The sequence below is a fragment of the Anomaloglossus baeobatrachus genome, chromosome 7 (genome assembly GCF_048569485.1).
Source record: "Anomaloglossus baeobatrachus isolate aAnoBae1 chromosome 7, aAnoBae1.hap1, whole genome shotgun sequence".
In the NCBI taxonomy this organism is placed as follows: Eukaryota; Metazoa; Chordata; class Amphibia; order Anura; family Aromobatidae; genus Anomaloglossus; species Anomaloglossus baeobatrachus.
Genome location: NC_134359.1, coordinates 163,131,031 through 163,148,475, shown reverse-complemented (window position 1 = coordinate 163,148,475; position 17,445 = coordinate 163,131,031). Strand labels below are relative to the sequence as shown.

The 17,445-nt window shown below is 53.3% G+C and overlaps 1 protein-coding gene across 5 annotated transcripts in view; it reads right to left on the bottom strand.

Moving 5' to 3' along the window:
* TRPM2 (transient receptor potential cation channel subfamily M member 2) overlaps positions 1-17,445 on the bottom strand; it is a 2,537,250-nt gene that overhangs the window by 850,541 nt on the left and 1,669,264 nt on the right. The gene's annotated exons all lie outside the window — the stretch shown is intronic.

Sequence of the window (17,445 nt, the reverse complement as noted above, 5' to 3'; positions counted from 1 at the left end):
TGAGCAGGTGTCCTTCCTGGTGCTTCCAGGGGGGACGGATGAGATCCTACTGGGCCTTCCCTGGTTGAGACAGCATGCTCCTATACTCAACTGGGCAACAGGGGAGATCTTATCCTGGGCAGGATCCTGTAGAGAGCACCTCGTGACTACCGAACCACCCGCTACCATTAGGTCGGTTGGGTCCTCAGGGAATACTGAGGGGTCGGGTTTACCGACACCTTATGAGGCCTACAGGGATGTCTTTTCCAAAAGGGCCGCAGATACTCTTCCTCCCCACCGGCCATATGATTGCCGAATAGACCTGAAGCCAGGCTCCGAGCCCCCTAGGGGCAGAGTGTATCCACTCTCTGCTCCAGAGACGGAGGCTATGTCCAAATATATTCAGGACAGCCTGGCGAAGGGGTTCATTCGCAAGTCTATTTCACCGGCTGGTGCAGGGTTCTTTTTTGTGCAGAAGAAGGAAGGGGATCTGCGCCCCTGTATCGATTACAGGGGATTAAATGCAATCACAATCAAGAACAAATACCCTTTGCCCCTCATTACTGAGCTATTTGATCGATTCCGCGGGGCAAAGGTCTTCACAAAGCTGGATCTACGCGGGGCGTATAATCTAGTGCGAGTCCGAGAGGGCGATGAGTGGAAGACCGCCTTTAACACCAGGGACGGTCACTACGAGTATCTAGTAATGCCCTTCGGACTCTGCAATGCCCCCGCCGTATTTCAAGACTTTGTGAATGACATTTTCCGGGATTTGTATCTTTCCGTGGTTGCATACCTGGATGACATTCTTATCTTCTCCCCCGATCTTACCACCCATCGGAGGGATGTCATCCGAGTACTTAAGAGGCTCCGCACCCATTCGTTATATGCTAAGCTGGAAAAGTGCGTTTTTGAACAGGAATCCTTGCCGTTCCTGGGGTACATAGTGTCCAGTCAGGGGTTAGCAATGGATCCGGGGAAGTTGGAGACAGTGATGAACTGGCCTGAGCCCCGCTCGCTGAAGGCGATCCAGCGATTCTTGGGGTTTATCAATTATTATCGCCAGTTCATTCCCAACTTCTCGACGGTGGCAGCACCCATCATTGCCCTTACCCGCAAGGGCGCTAATCCCAAAGCATGGACACGGGAAACGGTAGAGGCATTTCACACTCTCAAAACTCACTTCTCCAGAGCTCCCATCCTTCATCGTCCAGACATCTCCAAACCCTTCCTACTGGAGGTAGACGCCTCTTCGGTCGGTGCAGGAGCAGTCCTGTACCAGAAAAACGAACAAGGAAGGAAACATCCGTGATTCTTTTTCTCCAAGACCTTTTCTCCGGCCGAGAGGAACTACTCCATAGGGGATAGGGAGTTACTGGCGATGAAACTAGCATTCCAGGAATGGCGGCATCTCCTGGAGGGTGCGAAGCATCCATTTGAGGTTTTTTCTGACCACAAAAACCTCACATACCTCCAGACAGCACAACGCCTGAACCCAAGGCAGGCCCGTTGGTCTTTATTCTTCTCCCGGTTCCGCTTTATTATCCGCCACCTGGCCGGTGAGAAGAACGTACGGGCCGATGCCTTGTCACGTTGTATGGTTGTGTTGGAGGAGGACGAGGAGGAGCCTCGTCTTATACTACCCCCGGACAGCTTGAGGATGGTCACTCCCACTTCTTTGGACCAGGTGCCACCTGGCAAAACCCTCGTTCCCCCTGAACTACGGAACGAGGTGCTATCGTGGGCCCATGCCTCCAAGGTCGGGGGTCACTTCGGGGTCAAAAGGACCAGAGACCTGGTGACCAGGCATTATTGGTGGCCGAGACTACCCCAGGACATACAGGAATATGTGGGAGCCTGTATGTCGTGTGCTCGGAATAAGCCGTCCTGGCAGAGACCGGCAGGTCTTCTTCACCCACTGCCAGTGCTGGATCGTCCCTGGGAAGTGGTAGGGATGGACTTCCTGGGAGATCTGCCCAAGTCAGCAGGGCACAGGGTCGTATGGGTCATCACGGACCACTTCTCTAAAATGGTCCACTTGGTGCCTCTCCCACGACTCCCGACGTCACGTGCTCTCGCCACCTTGTTCATTCGGCATGTATTTAGGTTGCATGGCATGCCTGACAAGGTGGTGAGCGACCGGGGTCCCCAGTTCGCGTCTCGCTTCTGGAGAGAGCTCTGTAAGCTCCTGCAGATAGAGCTGAACATCTCCTCCGCATACCATCCCGAGACCAATGGACTAGTGGAGAGGACTAATCAGACCTTGGTAACTTACCTCCGCCATTTTATATCCGCGCACCACGACAACTGGGCTAACCTCCTTCCTTGGGCCGAATTTGCCATTAACAATTCGGTCCATGAATCCTCTGGCCAGACTCCGTTCCTACTCAATAATGGACAACATCCCAGAATCCCGGTTCCGATGCCCATTACGTCACCCGATACTAGAGTGGAGGATTGGGCGACCAAGGCCCGGGAGATCTGGGATGACACCCAAGAGGCTCTTAAAAGGGCTAAAGACCGGATGGTGACAACGGCTGATGTTCGCCGCCGCCCTGCACCATCCTTCGCCCCTGGTGACCTAGTATGGCTGTCCTCTAAGAATGTTAACCTACGGGTACAGGCAGCCAAATTCGCCCCTAGGTATCTGGGTCCATTTAAAGTACTACAGCAGGTAAACCCAGTGGCATATCGACTCCAGCTCCCTCCACGCTGGGCTATAGCCAACACCTTTCACGTGTCTCTCCTGAAACCCGTACGACTTAATAAATTCTCGGGGTCCCTGCCGGCTCAAACCGACTCCCCGTCCGACGACCCTGAGGTGGCAAAACTTGTGGAGACAAAAGTCATACAGGGCAAGAGGTACTACCTCGTGGAGTGGGCCGGCCGTGGTCCGGAGCATAGATCCTGGGAGTTGGAGGATCATATCCGCGCCCCGGGTTTGATAGCGGCCTTCGAGCACGGACGGGGGGGGGCCTAGACGGGGGGGTAATGTTACATCTCGTGGCTCTCCTGAGGCAAGGACTGAGGCAGTCTCCCATTCCTTGCCTGCCACGAGCACTCCTGCTCAGCAGCGCCGAAGGTCTGCCAGACTGCGCAGTGTGCAGGAGATACCTTCTCAGAGAGGCAGCAGAAGGGTGACACCTAGTGGTTCTCCTGTTACAAGGATTGAAGCGGTCTCCCATTCCTGGCCTGCCGCAGACTCTCCTGCTCAGCGGCCTCGAAGGTCTGCGAGGCTGCGCAATGTGCAGAGGTTTACTGCTCAGGGAAGCAGTGAGATTCCCGTTATCTCTGCACATTGTGAGACCGAGGATCCCGCCTCTATTTCCCAGAGGCAGGAGGGTGAGCATGTGCAATGCGTGGTGGGTCCTGATTCGCTCACTGACGTCACACGGCTTGATGACAAGGCTGGTGATGTGGTGAATCCTGACTGGCCAGGCTGGGACGTCGTGGACCCTGATTGGGTCAAGTCCGTCATCTCCGCCTCGCGCCCGCCCTCGGGTGGAGCTGCACCTCCTTAAAAGCTCCCCCTGCCATCATGGCGGCGCGCGACCGTCCTTCTATGTTTGGATGTCTGGCAGCGTGCTGCCACGCCACTGCTCAGGCATTACTGTCTCTTGTGGGCTTGGCCCTTGCTGCTCCGGCAGTACCTCGTTTGCAGGCCGTGTTCCTGCCTTGCTGCTCCGGCAGTACCCCCGTCAACAGGCCGTGTTCCTGTCCCAGGTGAGCTCCTCAAGTCTCCATTGGACTCACCTGGTTATTGAAAGCACACGTGTGTGGGCACCTCTGTGCTACCCTCGTGCCATATTCTCGTGACTTCCACTGGCACACATGCGTGGGCACCTCTGTGCTTCCCCGTGCAACAGGTACACCGAGCCGTGAGATCTGTGCCATACAACCCTCACGGGTTAGGGCAGATCGGTGTACATAGATCGTCTGTGACATTCCAGACGATCGCTAGCAGCAACCCGCTCACTCTTCACCCACCATAGCGGCGGTCCCTTACACCGCACAGTGGACCTTGACCAACGGAAGCAGTCCATTTCCCATCTTGGCACGCTTCCCCGGGTCCCCCTCGTAACAGATGGGCTCAGGTCAATACCGAATCCACGGGAGGTCAGAACCGGTCCGTTAGTCTGCGGGCCCTTCCTCACTGCTCTTTTTAGTGCGGGTTTCTGTGGTTTGAAGCACTTAGAGTTCCTTCTGTACTAGGTAGAGTACAGTTCCTTATACCAGTAGCGGGAATCCACTTGAGTCTGACTGTGATCTAGACCTCGGGAGTACTATATGCCACTTGGCTCTGTAAATTTGGGTGGACGAAGAAGCATGGAACCTCTCCGTCCGGCAGAATCTGGTGATGCAATGTGGAATTACACCACCCTAGGGTGCTGCACAATGAAAAGTGCTGTGCGGTGTGTGCGTATATTTGTGTGTGCGGCGGTGTTTGTGTGTTGGGTGTTTTGTGTATACGGCGTTGTCTGTGTGTTTGGGTGTCTGGGAAGGGCGGTGTTTGTTGTTCCCAGTGTGTGTGTGGTGTGTTGGCGGTGCGTGTGTAGCGGTGTGTGTGTTTTGGAAGCAGGTGTGCACTCCTATCATGCTCCATCCTCCATGCTGCGCACCCCCATCGTGCTCCATCCTCCATGCTGCACCCCCCATCGTGCTTCATCCCCCCATGCTGCGCACCCCCCATCGAACTTCATCCTCCATGCTGCGCACCCCTCAGAGAGGAATATAATACGAGGACTATAATAGGAAGAGTATAATAGGAGGAGTGGTCCTGGGGAGGAAGGAGTATAATAGGAAGAGTAGTACTGGGGGGAAGGAGTTGAATAGGAGGAGTATTCCTGGGAGTAGAGGAGTATAATAGGAGGAGAAGTTTTTGGTAGAGAGAAGTATAATAGGAGAAGTTGTCCTGGAGGTGAGGAGTAAAATAGGAGGAGTAGTCCTGGAGGTGAGGAGAATAATAGGAGGAATAGTCCTGGGGAAAGAGGAGTATAATAGGAGATGTAATCTTTTGGAAAGAGGAGTATAATAGGAAGAATAGTCCTGGGGAGAGAGGAGTATAATAGGAGAAGTAGTCCTGGGGAGAGAGGAGTATAATAGGAGGAGTAGTCCTGGGGGGAGAGGAGTATAATAGGAGGAGTAGTCCTGAAGGGAGAGGAGGAAAATAGGAGGGGTAGTCCTGGGGAGAGAGGAGTATAATAGGAGAAGTAGTCCTGGGGGAGAAGAGTATAATAGGAGGAGTACTCCTGGGGGGAGGGGCGTATAATAGGAGGAGTAGTTCTGGGGAAACAGGAGCATAATAGGAGGAGAAGTCCTGGGGGGTGAGGAGTATAATAAAAGTAGTAGTCCTGAGGGGAGAGGAGTCTAATAGGAGGAGTAGTCCTGGGTGGAGAGGAGTCTAATAGGAGGAGTAGTCCTGGGTGGAGAGGAGTCTAATAGGAGGAGTAGTCCTGGGGAAAGAAGAGTAAAGTAGGAGGAGTAGTACTTGCGGGAGAGGAGTATAATAGGAGTAGTATTCCTGGGGAGAGAGGAGTATAATAGGAATAGTAGTCCTGGGGATAGAGAAGTATAATAAGAGTAGTCCTGGGGAGAGAGGAGTATAATAGGAGGATTAGTCCTAGGGGGTGAGGAGTATAATAGGAGGAGTAGTCCTGGGGGGACAGGAGTATTTTAGGAGAAGTAGTCCTGGGGGGAGAGGAGAATAACAGGAGGAATAGTCCTGGGGGGTGAGGAGTCTAATAGGAAGAGTTATCCTGGAGGGAGAGGAGTCTAATCGGAGTAGTAGTCCTGGTGGGAGAGGAGTCTAATAGGAGGAGAAGTCCTGGGGGGAGAAGAGTCTAAGAGGAGTAGTAGTCCTGGGGGGAAAGAAGGATAATAGGGCAGTAGTCCGGGGGGGGGGTGAGGAGTCTAATAGGAGTAGTAGTCCTTGGGAGATAGGAGTATAATAGGAGTAGTAATCCTGGGGAGAGAGGAGTATAATAGGAGGAGTAGTCCTGGGGGAGAGGAGTATAATAGGAGAAGTAGTCCTGGGGGAAGAGGAGGATAATAGGAGGAGGAGTCCTGGTTGGAGAGGAGTCTATTAGGAGGTGTAGTCCTGGTGGGAGAGGAGTTTAATAGGAGTAGTAGTCCTGGGGGGAGAGGAGGATAATAGGAGGCGTAGTCCTCGGGGGAGAGGAGTCTACTAGGAGGAGTAGTCCTGGGGGAAAGGAGTATAATAGGAGTAGTAGTCCTGGGGAGAGAGGGCTATAATAGGAGGAGTAGTCCTGAGGGATGAGGAGGATAATGGGAGGAGCAGTCCTGGGGGGAGAGGAGTATAATAGGAGGAGTGGTCCTGGTGGGAGAGGAGTCTAATAGAAGGAGTAGTCTTGGGGGGATAGGAGTATAATCAGAGGAGGAGTCCTGGGGGAAGAGGAGGATAATAGGACGAGTAGTCCTGGGGGGAGATGAATCTAACAGGAGGAGTAATCCTGGGGGGGAAGGAGTCTAATAGGAGGAATAGTCCAGGGGTGAGGAGGATAATAGGAGGAGTAGTCCTGGGGGAGTGGAGTATATCAGGAGGAGTAGTCCTGTGGGGAGGGGAGTATTATTGGAAGAGTAGTCCTGGGGGTGAGGATTATAATAGGAGGAGTAGTCCTGGGGGGAGAAGAGTCTAATAGGATTAGTAGTCCTGGGGGGAAAGGAGGATAATAGGAGGAGTAGTCCGGGGGGGGAGAGGAGTCAAATAGGAGGAGTAATCCTGGGGGAGAGGAGTATAATAGGTGGAGTAGTCCTGGGGGGTGAGGAGTATATTAAGAGTAGTAGTCCTTGGGAGAGAGGAGTATAATAGGAGTAGTAGTCCTGGGGAGAGAGAAGTATAAAAGGAGTAGTCATCCTGGGGGTAAGGAGGAAAATATGAGGAGTAGTCCTGGGGGCAGAGGAGTCTAATAGGAGGAGTAGTCCTGGGGGGAGAGGAGTCTACTAGGAGGAGTAGTCCTGGGGTTGAGGAGTATAATAGGAGTAGTAGTCCTGGGGAGAGAGGAGTATTTTAGGAGGAGTAGTCCTGGGGGGAGGGGATTATAATAGGAGGAGTAGTCCTGGGGGGAGAGGAGTCTAATAGGAGGAGTAGTCTTTGGAAGAGAGGAGTATAATAGGAGGAGTATTCCTGGTGGGAGAGGAGTCTAATAGAAAGAGTAGTCCTGGGGGGATAGGAGTATAATAGGAGGAGGAGTCCTGGGGGGAGAGGAAGATAATAGGACGAGAAATCTTGGGGGGAGATGAATCTAATAGGAAGGAGTAGTCCTGGGGGGAGAGGAGTCTAATAGGAGGAGTAGTCCTGGGGAGAGAGGAGTATAATAGGAGGAGTAGTCCTGGGGAATGAGGAGTATAATAGGAGTAGTAGTCCTGGGGAGAGAGAAGTATAATAGGAGGAGTAGTCCTGGTGGGGGAGGAGTCTAATAGGAGGCGTAGTCCTGGGAGGATAGGAGTCTAATAGGAGGAGTAGCCCTGTGGGCAGAGGAGTCTAATAGGAGGAGTAGTCCTGGGGAGAGAGGAGTATAACAGGAGGATTAGTCCTGGGGGGTGAGGAGTATAATAGGAGTAGTAGTCCTGGGGAGAGAGGAGTATAATAGGAGGAATAGTCCTGGGGGTGAGAAGGATAATAGGAGAAGGTGTAGTCCTGGGGGGAGTGGAGTATATCAGGAGGAGTAGTCCTGTGGGGAGGGGAGTATAATTGGAGGAGTAGTCCTGTGGGGAGAGGAGTCTAATAGGAGTAGTAGTCCTGGGGGGAGAGGAGTATAGTAAGAGTAGTAGTCCTGGGAAAAGAGGAGTATAATAGAAGTAGTAGTCCTGGGGAAAGAGGAGTATAATAGGAGAAGTAGTCCTGGGAAGAGAGGCGTATAATAGGAGTAGTCCTTTGCGGAGAGGAGTATAATAGGAGGAGAAGTCCTGAGGGGAGAGGAGTAAAATAGGAAGAGTAGTCCTGGGGGGAGAGGAGTCTAATAGGAGTAGTAGTCCTGGGGGAGAGGAATCTAATAGGAGGAATAGTCCTGGGGGGATAGGAGTCTAATAGGAGGAGTAGTTTTGGGGGGAGAGAAGGATAATAGCAGGACTAGTCCTGGGGGGAGAGGAGGATAATAGGAGTAGTAGTCCTGGGGGGAGAGGAGGATAATTGGAGGAGTAGTTCTGGGGGAAGAGGAGTCTACTAGGAGGAGTAGTCCTGGGGGGAGAGGAGTATAATAGAAGGAGTAGTCCTGGGGGGTGAGGAGTATAATAGGAGTAGTAGTCCTGGGGTTGAGAGGAGCATAATAGGAGGAGTATTCCTGGGGGGTGAGGAGGATAATAGGAGGAGGAGTCCTAGGGGAGAGGTGTATTTTAGGAGGAGTAGTCCTGGGGGGAGGGGAGTATAATAGGACGAGTAGTCCTGGGGGGAGAGGAGTCTAAAAGGAAGAGTAGTCCTGGGGGAAGAGGAGTCTAATAGAAGGAGTAGTCCTGGGGGGAGAGGAGTATAATAGGAGGAGTAGTCCTGGGGGGTGAAGAGTATAATAGGAGTAGTAGTCCTGGGGAGAGATAAGTCTAATAGGAGGAATAGTCCTAGGAGGATAGGAGTATAATAGGAGGAGGAGTCCTGGGGGATGAGGAGTATAATAGGAGTGTTACAGTTGCTGTGGCACTGGAGACTATGTTCGGATTTCTTGCTACTGCACATGTGCGAGCACTGGAGACTATGTTCGGATTTCTTGCTACTGCACATGTGCAAGCGCTGGAGACTAAGTCGTATCTTGGAGCCATTGCACATGTGCGGGTGACATCATCGCTGACACGAGGTCACATGTCTCTGACACCTTCTAAGCTGATTGGCTGCTGGTCATGTGCTTGTGACACGTGGTCACATGTCTCTGACACCTTCTATGCCGATTGGTCGCTGGTCATGTGCTTGTGACGCTTTGCTCGGTGATAGGCCAGCGTGACGTCATTCCTGTCATTGTGGCAGCGGATTGGCTCTGGTGTCCTCCATCTTGGATGAGGCACAGAGTCTATATAAGACCCTGATGCATGCCGCCCGGCGCTCAGTCCTCTTGGTTCATGCATGAGAGTAGACGCTCTGTGCACGTCCCTCTAGGCATCTCTCTGTCTATGCTAGGTGAGCGCTACCGGCAGGGTAGCGTTCTTATACCTTACAGCTTCGGCTGCGGTCCGTATCCTTACATCTTAGTGGAGCGGACATAGGCAGGTGCCTGAGGCACATGGTCCGGCTGGGTCTTGTGATTCTACTCGTAGGTGGACGTTGCCGCTAGGGTAACGTTCCTTATCCTGCGTCTGGCAGTTTTTCGTATCCTCGCACACTAGGGGAGCGAACATAGGTAGGAGCTTTGTGCGGCTTATGCTGCTGTCCGTCTCTTTTGCACCACTAGTGGAGCGGACCCAGGCAGGTGCCATATCTAGTGATTCATGTCCTCACACACTAGTGGAGCGAAGACAGGTAGGACCTTTGTGCGGCTTACGCTGCTGTCCGTCTCCTGGCACCGCTAGAGGAATGGACCTAGGTAGGTACCATTTCACACTCACTGCTTTTGTCTCTGTGACCATTAACAGAGACCATACCACACACCCTCCAAGTAAGGGAGGAATTGCTTTATTTCCTAATTATATTCCTCTGTGAGTTTAACAGAGGTATTGCACTCTGCACTTGTGCTATTACTATTTACAGTGGCACACTTATATACCCCTTATCCTCTGCCATAGTCTGCAGCAGAGTCTTTGCACGGTGGACCCTGACTGTCTGACATTCCTTTGGGTTTTATTATCAGACAGCCCCCCGTAACAAGGTAAAATAGTCCTGGAGAGAGAGGAGTATAATAGGAGTAGTATTCCTTGGGAAAGAGGAGTATAATAGGAGGAATAGTCCTGGGGGGGGTGAGGAGGATAATAGGAGGAGTAGTCCTGGGGGGGAGAGGAGTATATCAGGAGGAGTAGTCCTGTGTGGAGGGGAGTATAATTGGAGGAGTAGTCCTGGGGGGGAGAGGAGTCTAATAGGAGCAGTAGTCCTGGGGAGAGAGGAGTATAATAGGAGGAGTAGTCCTGGGGAGAGAGGAGTATAATAGGAGTAGTAGCCCTGGGGAAAGAGGAGTATAATAGGAGGAGTAGTCCTGGGGGGAGAGGAGTATAATAGGAGTAGTAGTCCTGGGGGGTGAGGATTATAATAGGAGGAGTAGTCCTGGGAAGAGAGGCGTATAATAGGAGTAGTCCATTGCGGAGAAGAGTATAATAGGAGGAGTAGTGCTGGGGGGAGAGGAGTAATAAAAGAGGAGTAGTCCTGGGGGAATAGGAGTCTAATAGGAGGAGAAGTCCTGGGGGGCAGAGGACTCTAATAGGAGTATTCCTGGGGGGAGAGAAGTCTAATAGGAAGAGTAGTCCTGGGTGGAGAGGAGTCTAATAGGAGGAGTAGTCCTGGGGGGAGAGGCGTCGAATAGGAGGAGTAGTCCTGGGGGGATAGGAGTCTAATAGGAGGAGTAGTCCTGGGGGGAGGGGAGACTAATAGGAGGAGTAGTCCTCGGGGGAGTGGAGTATAATAGGAGGAGTAGTCCTGGGGGATGAGGAGTATAATAGGAGTAGTAGTCCTGGGGAGAGAGGAGTATATCAGGAGGAGTAGTCCTGTGGGGAGGGGAGTATAATTGGAGGAGTATTCCTGGGGGGGAGAGGAGTCTAACAGGAATAGTAGTCCTGGTGAGAGAGCAGTAGAATAGGAGGAGTAGTCCTGGGGGGAGAGGAGTATAATAGGATTAGTAGTCCTGGGGAAAGAGGAGTATAAAAGGAGTAGTAGTCCTGGGGAAAGAGGAGTATAATAGGAGGAGTAGTCCTGGAGGAAAAGGAGTCTAATAGGAGGAGGAGTCCTGGGGGGAGAGGAGTATAATAGGATTAGTAGTCCTGGGGAAAGAGGAGTATAATAGGAGTAGTAGTCCTGGGGAAAGAGGAGTATAATAGGAGGAGTAGTCCTGGAGGAAAAGGAGTCTAATAGGAGGAGGAGTCCTGGGGGGAGAGGAGTATAATAGGAGGAGTAGTCCTGGGGGGAGAGTAGTCTAATAGGAGTATTAGTTTTGGGGGGATAGGAGTCTAAAAGGAGGAGTAGTTTTGGGGGAGAGGAGTCTAATAGGAGGAGTAGTCTTGGGGGGAGAGGAGTCTAATAGGAGGAGTAGTCCTGGGCGGAGAGGAGTCTAACAGGAGGAGTAGTCCTGGGGGGAGAGGAGTCTAATAGGAGGAGTAGTCCTGGGGGGAGAGGAGTGTAACGCCCCTGTAAACAGGTCGTTACAGGGTATTAAATGTTACCCCATTTTTCCCGGGCAGGAGGAAGAAGAGTCCCCACAACACACAATCACATCACACTGGCAGGAAGGCGTTAATAGCTTTTGCAGCATGAAGTTTTGAGTCTAGGACTCATCCTGTCTGCTTAATGAGCAGGTGGCTGGAAACAGGCAGGTCCCCATGACAACCAAGGGGAGGGGGGCCTGAATAGGAGTGAGTTTAGTGGAGAACACACAAAAAGTTTGTCAGACCGTCAGAGGCTGCAGCAGAGTGCAGACTTACACAGGACAGCTCCCTGCTGAGGAGATGCCACGAGACCAGGGCTGATAACACCTAAAGGAAGGGAATGGAGCTGAGGACTGAGGATCCCTGGAGAAAGTTGTACCCGGTGGCAGTTTGTGTGTTGTCCGCTACTGGAAGAGAGACAGACAGAATGGCGGCGGGTCCCCAAGATGCTCCATGCCACGGGAATATCATTATCGCACCGAAAGAGAGAGGGACCCCCAGATCAACCAACTGGCCCCTTCCTCCTACCTGCCCGGGACCAACCAGAGGCTACAGGCGGCAAGGACCAGCACCCGGGTGCGATGTGGAACGGACTCTTAATAAAGAACAACTGGATCCGCACTCCGTGACTGATGTGAGTAATGCCGCCGCCCTGTGCCCCTGGTGTCCCTGAGGACTGTTGCCCTGGGTCTCATAAAACTCCCGGGGCCACCACGCTCCACCCGTGGGGACTGATTCCATCCGGCTGCCCGTAACACCTGCCCCGGAGGGATCCCTGGGTCCCTTGCAGTAATAATTTCCTCCATCCTGGGCCCCTTGCAGTGCGCAGCGGCGGATGAACACCTGGCCGCAAACCACGGGTGGCGCTGCAAGCATCCCCCGTCCCGTACCGTGTCCTGGGGGAGAGTGATGGCAAGCTCTCCAGGAACCCCGTTACCCTCCTTCCGTCCCCCTTGTAACATCGGACTGACTGTCGGACTTTCCTTTTATTGAAACCCGCTGGGGCTCACGGAAGCCGGGTTGGGGCACTCACAGCCTGACCCCGAATACCACCGGCCCAGTGACCGTGCGAGCCCTGCAAGCCTCGGCGCGGGCGTTTCAAGAGTCTAATTGGAGTAGTAGTTTTGGGGGGAGAGGAGTGTCGCGGGCGGGGAGGAGGGTGTCAGCACACCGCGCTCACCCCTTCTGCTCGGGTCCGGCAGCTGCTCCTGGTGGCTCGAGCTGTGGGCCGGATCCCGGGGTTTCTCGAGCGACACTCCTCGCCCGTGAGTGAAAGGGGGTGTTTGTTGGGTGAAGGGATTGTTATAGTTCGTGACGCCACCCACGGTTGTGGTGATTGCACCACCGCTGCTCAGTGTGGGGGTCCCGGGGATGGTGATGCGGAGCAGCCAGGTGTTGTGTTGCCCCTCCGTGGGTAGGGGTTGGTGATCTCGGGGCCCGGTGATGAGATGTGAAGTGTAGGGCCTGGAGGGCGCAGGGACGCGGGGGCAGCGCTGTGCCTTGCGGCACTATGGTACTCACTCAGCCTGACACACGGACACAGTTTGTACGGTAAACCAACGGCTGGTAGGACGGTCCCACAGACGGCTGCACCTGCACTCCCGGTAGGTGACGGTGATGTCTCTCTTCCTTGCACCTATGTTGACTGATGGTAGCGGTGGATTCCCTCCGGTTACCCGCTCCCCGGCTGCAATCTGGGCCGGAGGAGCTCTACACTTTGCCCGCAGGCGCTGGCCCTGAGAAACTTGTGCCGTGGCAGTGGCGGTGTCTCTCCAGTACGGGTTGGGCTGTTGCCTTCAATCGGGACTTGGTTGTTGGGGGATCCGCGTCCCCGTCACTGACGGATTTGGCAAATCTGGCGACTCCTAGCCTTGCCGGGGTCCGAGAGGCCCCTGCCCTGGTGCTGACTGTCCTTCGGAACACTGCTCCAGACCACCGGGCACACAGCCAACGGGGTCCTTCCAGGAACTTCCAAACGGTCCCCCTCCAGACAGTCACCGCCGTTGCTGACCTTGCTGTTCTGGCCCTCACAAAGCTGGACCCTTCAGGCTGTCTTTCTCTCCTGTCACTTTACTTGCTTTTTCCTCCTTTTCTACTTTCACCTTCACTTTCTTAACTCCTCACTTTAGCTCCTCACTCCTGCTCCTCCCTGAGCTATCTCCTGAGCTCATTTCACTTGCCCTGCCTGGGCTATCTGCCTGGTTACTTCCTGCCTCCAGAGCTGTGAGCTCCTTGGTGGGCGGAGCCAACCGCCTGGCCCACCCCCTGGTGTGCATCATCAACCTCTGGAGGAAGGCAACAAGGATTTGTAGGTTAGCTGTGATGTGCCTACCTGGAGTGTGGGGTGTGGTGGTGTTGTGACCTGTGTCCCCAGTAGTAGTCCTGGGGGAGAGGAGTATAATCGGAGGAGGAGTCCTGGGGGGTTAGAAGGATAATAGGAGGAGTAGTCCTGGGGGGAGAGGAGTATAATATGAGGAGTAGTCCTGGGGGGTGAGGAGAATAATAGGAGGAGTAGTCCTGGGGGGAGAGGAGTATAATAGGAGGAGTAGTCCTGGGGGGTGAGGAGTAAAATAGGAGTAGTAGTCCTGGGGAGAGAGGAGTGTAATGAGTGCGGGGGGCGGAGCCGGGCCGAGCTGATAATAGGAGGAGTAGTCCTGGGGGGAGAGGAGTATAATAGGACGAGTTGTCCTGGGGGGAGAGGAGTCTAATAGGAGTAGTAGTCCTGGGGGGAGAGGAGAATAATAGGAGGAGTAGTCCTGGGGGGTGAGGAGTATAATAGAACTAGTAGTCCTGGGGAGAGAGGAGTATAATAGGAGGAATAGTCCGGGGAGGGGGGGTGAGGAGGATAATAGGAGGAGTAGTCCTGGGGGGAGAGGAGTATATCAGGAGGAGGAGTCCTGTGGGGAGGGGAGTATAATTGGAGTAGCCCTGGGGAGGAAAGGAGTATAATAGGAGTAGTAGTCCTAAAGAAATAGGAGTAGTAGTCCTGGGGAGAGAGGAGTATAATAGGTGGAGTAGTCCTGGGGGGAGAGGAGTATAATAGGAGTAGTAGTCCTAAAGAAATAGGAGTATAATAGGAGTAGTAGTCCTGGAGAGAGAGGAGTATAATAGGAGAAGTAGTCCTGGGGTAAGAGGAGTATAATAGGAGGAGTAGTCCTGGGGGGAGAGGAGTATAATAGGAGGAGTAGTCCTGGGGGGTGAGGATTATAATAGGAGGAGTAGTCCTGGGGAGAGAGGCGTATAATAGGAGTAGTCCTTTGCAGAGAAGAGTATAATAGGAGGAGTAGTCCCGGGGGAGAGGAGTATATCAGGAGGAGTAGTCCTGGGGGGAGGAGTAGTCCTGGGGGGAGAGGAGGATAATAGGAGTAGTAGTCCTGGGGAGAGAGGAGTATAATAGGAGGAGTAGTCCTGGGGGGAGGAGTAGTCCTGGGGGGAGAGGGGGATAATAGGAGTAGCAGTCCTGGGGTGCGGAGTATAATAGGAGGAGTAGTCCTGTGGGGAGAGGTGTAAAATAGGAGGAGTAGTCCTGGAGGAAGAGGAGTCTAATAAGAGGAGTAGTCCAGATGGAAGAGAAGTATAATAGGAGGAGAAGTCCTGGGGGAGAGGACTCTAATAGGAGTAGTCCTGGGGGGATAGGAGTCTAATGGGAGGAATATTCCTGGGGGGATAGGAGTCTAATAGGAGTAGTAGTTTTGGGGGGAGAGGAGTCTAATAGGAGGAGTAGTCCTGGGTGGAGAGGAGTCTAATAGTAGGAGTATTCCTGGGGGGAGAGGACGATAATAGGTGTAGTAGTCCTGGGGTTGAGGAGGATAAAAGGAGGTGTAGTCCTGGGGGTTGAGGAGGATAATAGTAGGAGTAGTCCTGCAGGTTGAGGAGGATAATAGTAGGAGGAGTAGTCCTGGGGGAAGGTGTCTTATAGGTGGAGTAGTCCTGGGGGGAGGTGTCTAATAGGTGGAGTAGTCCTGGGGGGATGCTTTCAATAGGTGTAGTAGTCCTGGGGGGAGGTGTATAGGTGCCCAATGTGTACAGGGGGCGGGCCGAGCGGCCAACATGTGCGGGGGGCGGGACCGAGCGGCCAATGTGTGCTGGGGTGGGGCCGAGCCGCTAACGTGTTCCGGGGGCAGGGCTGAGCGGCCAACTTGTGAGGGGGCGGGGCTGCGCCAAACAGTCAGTGGGAGGGGGGCGGGGCCGAGCGGCCAATGCGTGCGGAGGGCGGAGCCGGGCCGAGCCGATAATAGGAGGAGGAGTCCTGGGGGTGAGGAGTCTAATAGGAGGAGTAGTCCTTGGGGAAGAGGAGGATAATAGGAGTAGTAGTCCTGGGGGGAGAGGAGACTAATAGGAGGAGTAGTCCTGGGGAGAGAGGAGTATAAAAGGAGGAGTAGTCCTGGGGGGTGAGGAATATAATAGGAGTAGTAGTCCTGGGGGAAGAGGAGGATAATAGGAGGAGTAGTCCTGGGGGAGAGGAGACTAATAGGAGGAGTAGTCCTGGGGAGAGAGGAGTATAAAAGGAGGAGTAGTCCTGGGGGGTGAGGAATATAATAGGAGTAGTAGTCCTGGGGAGAGAGGAGTATAATAGGAGGAGTAGTCCTGGTGGGAGAGGAGTCTAATAGGAGTAGTCCTGGGAGGATAGGAGTCCTGGGGGGTGTGGAGTATAATAGGTGTAGTAGTCCTGGGGGGAGAGGAGTATTTCAGGAGAAGTAGTCCTGGGGGGAGGAGTAGTCCTGGGGGGAGAGGGGGATAATAGGAGTAGTAGTCCTGGGGAGAGAGGAGTATAATAGGAGGAGTAGTCCTGAGGGGAGGAGTAGTCCTGGGGGGAGAGGGGGATAATAGGAGTAGTAGTCCTGGGGTTGAGGAGGATAATAGGAGGTATAGTCCTGGGGGTTGAGGAGTAGAATAGGAGTAGTAGTCCTGGGGGTGCGGAGTATAATAGGAGGAGTAGTCCTGGGGGAGAGGAGGATAATAGGAGGAGTAGTCCTGGGGGTTGAGGAGGATAATAGGAGGAGTAGTCCTGCAGGTTGAGGAGGATAATATTAAGAGTAGTCCTGGGGGGAGAGGAGTATAATAGAAGTAGTAGTCCTGGGGAAAGAGGAGTATAATTGGAGTAGTAGTCCTGTGGGGTGAGGATTATAATAGGAGGAGTAGTCTTGGGGAGAGAGGCGTATAATAGGAGTAGTCCTTTGTGGAGAAGAGTATAATAGGAGGAGTAGTCCTGGAGGAAGAAGAGTTTAATAGGAGGAGTAGTCCTGGTGGGAGAGGAGTATAAAAGGAGGAGAAGGCCTGGGGGAGAGGACTTTAATAGGAGTAGTCCTGGGGGCAGAGGAGTCTAATAGGAGGAGTAGTCCTGGGGGGAGAGGAGTCTAATAAGAGGAGTAGTCCTGGGGGGCAGCTGTCTAATAGGAGGAGTAGTCCTGGGGGGAGAGGAGGATAATAGGAGTAGTAGTCCTGGGGTTGAGGAGGATAATAGGAGGTGTAGTCCTGGGGGTTGAGGAGGATAATAGGAGTAGTAGTCCTGGGGGTGCAGAGTATAATAGGAGGAGTAGTCCTTGGGGGAGAGGAGGATAATAGGAGGAGTAGTCCCGGGGGTTGAGGAGAATAATAGTAGGAGTAGTCCTGTTTGGAGAGGAGTCTAATAGGAGGAATAGTCCTGGGGGGAGGTGTCTTATAGTGGAGTAGTCCTGGGGGGAGGTGTCTAATAGGTGGAGTAGTCCTGGGGGGATGTGTTTAATAGGTGGAGTAGTCCTGGGGGGAGGTGTAGAGGTGCCCAATGTGGGCAGTGGGCGGGAGGGCCGAGCGGCCAACGTGTGTGGGGGGTGGGGCCGAGCGACCAACGTGTGCTGGGGTGGGGCTGAGCGGCTGACATGTGTCGGGGGCGGGGCTTAGCGGCCAACTTGTGAGGGGGCGGGGCTGGGCCAAGCAGCGAATGTGGGAAGGTGGCGGGGCCGAGTCGAGCGGCCAATGCGTGCGGGGGGGCGGGGCCGGGCCGAGCCTAGTGGCTAATGCGATGGTTATCACTATAATTACGTCATTTTGGAGCAAGACAGACAGACAGAATAAGGCAATTTTATATATATATATATATATATATATATATATATATATATATATATATATATATATATATATATATATATAGATTAATTTTGGTACAGTAGATTTTGTTCACTAACAGAATGATGTCAC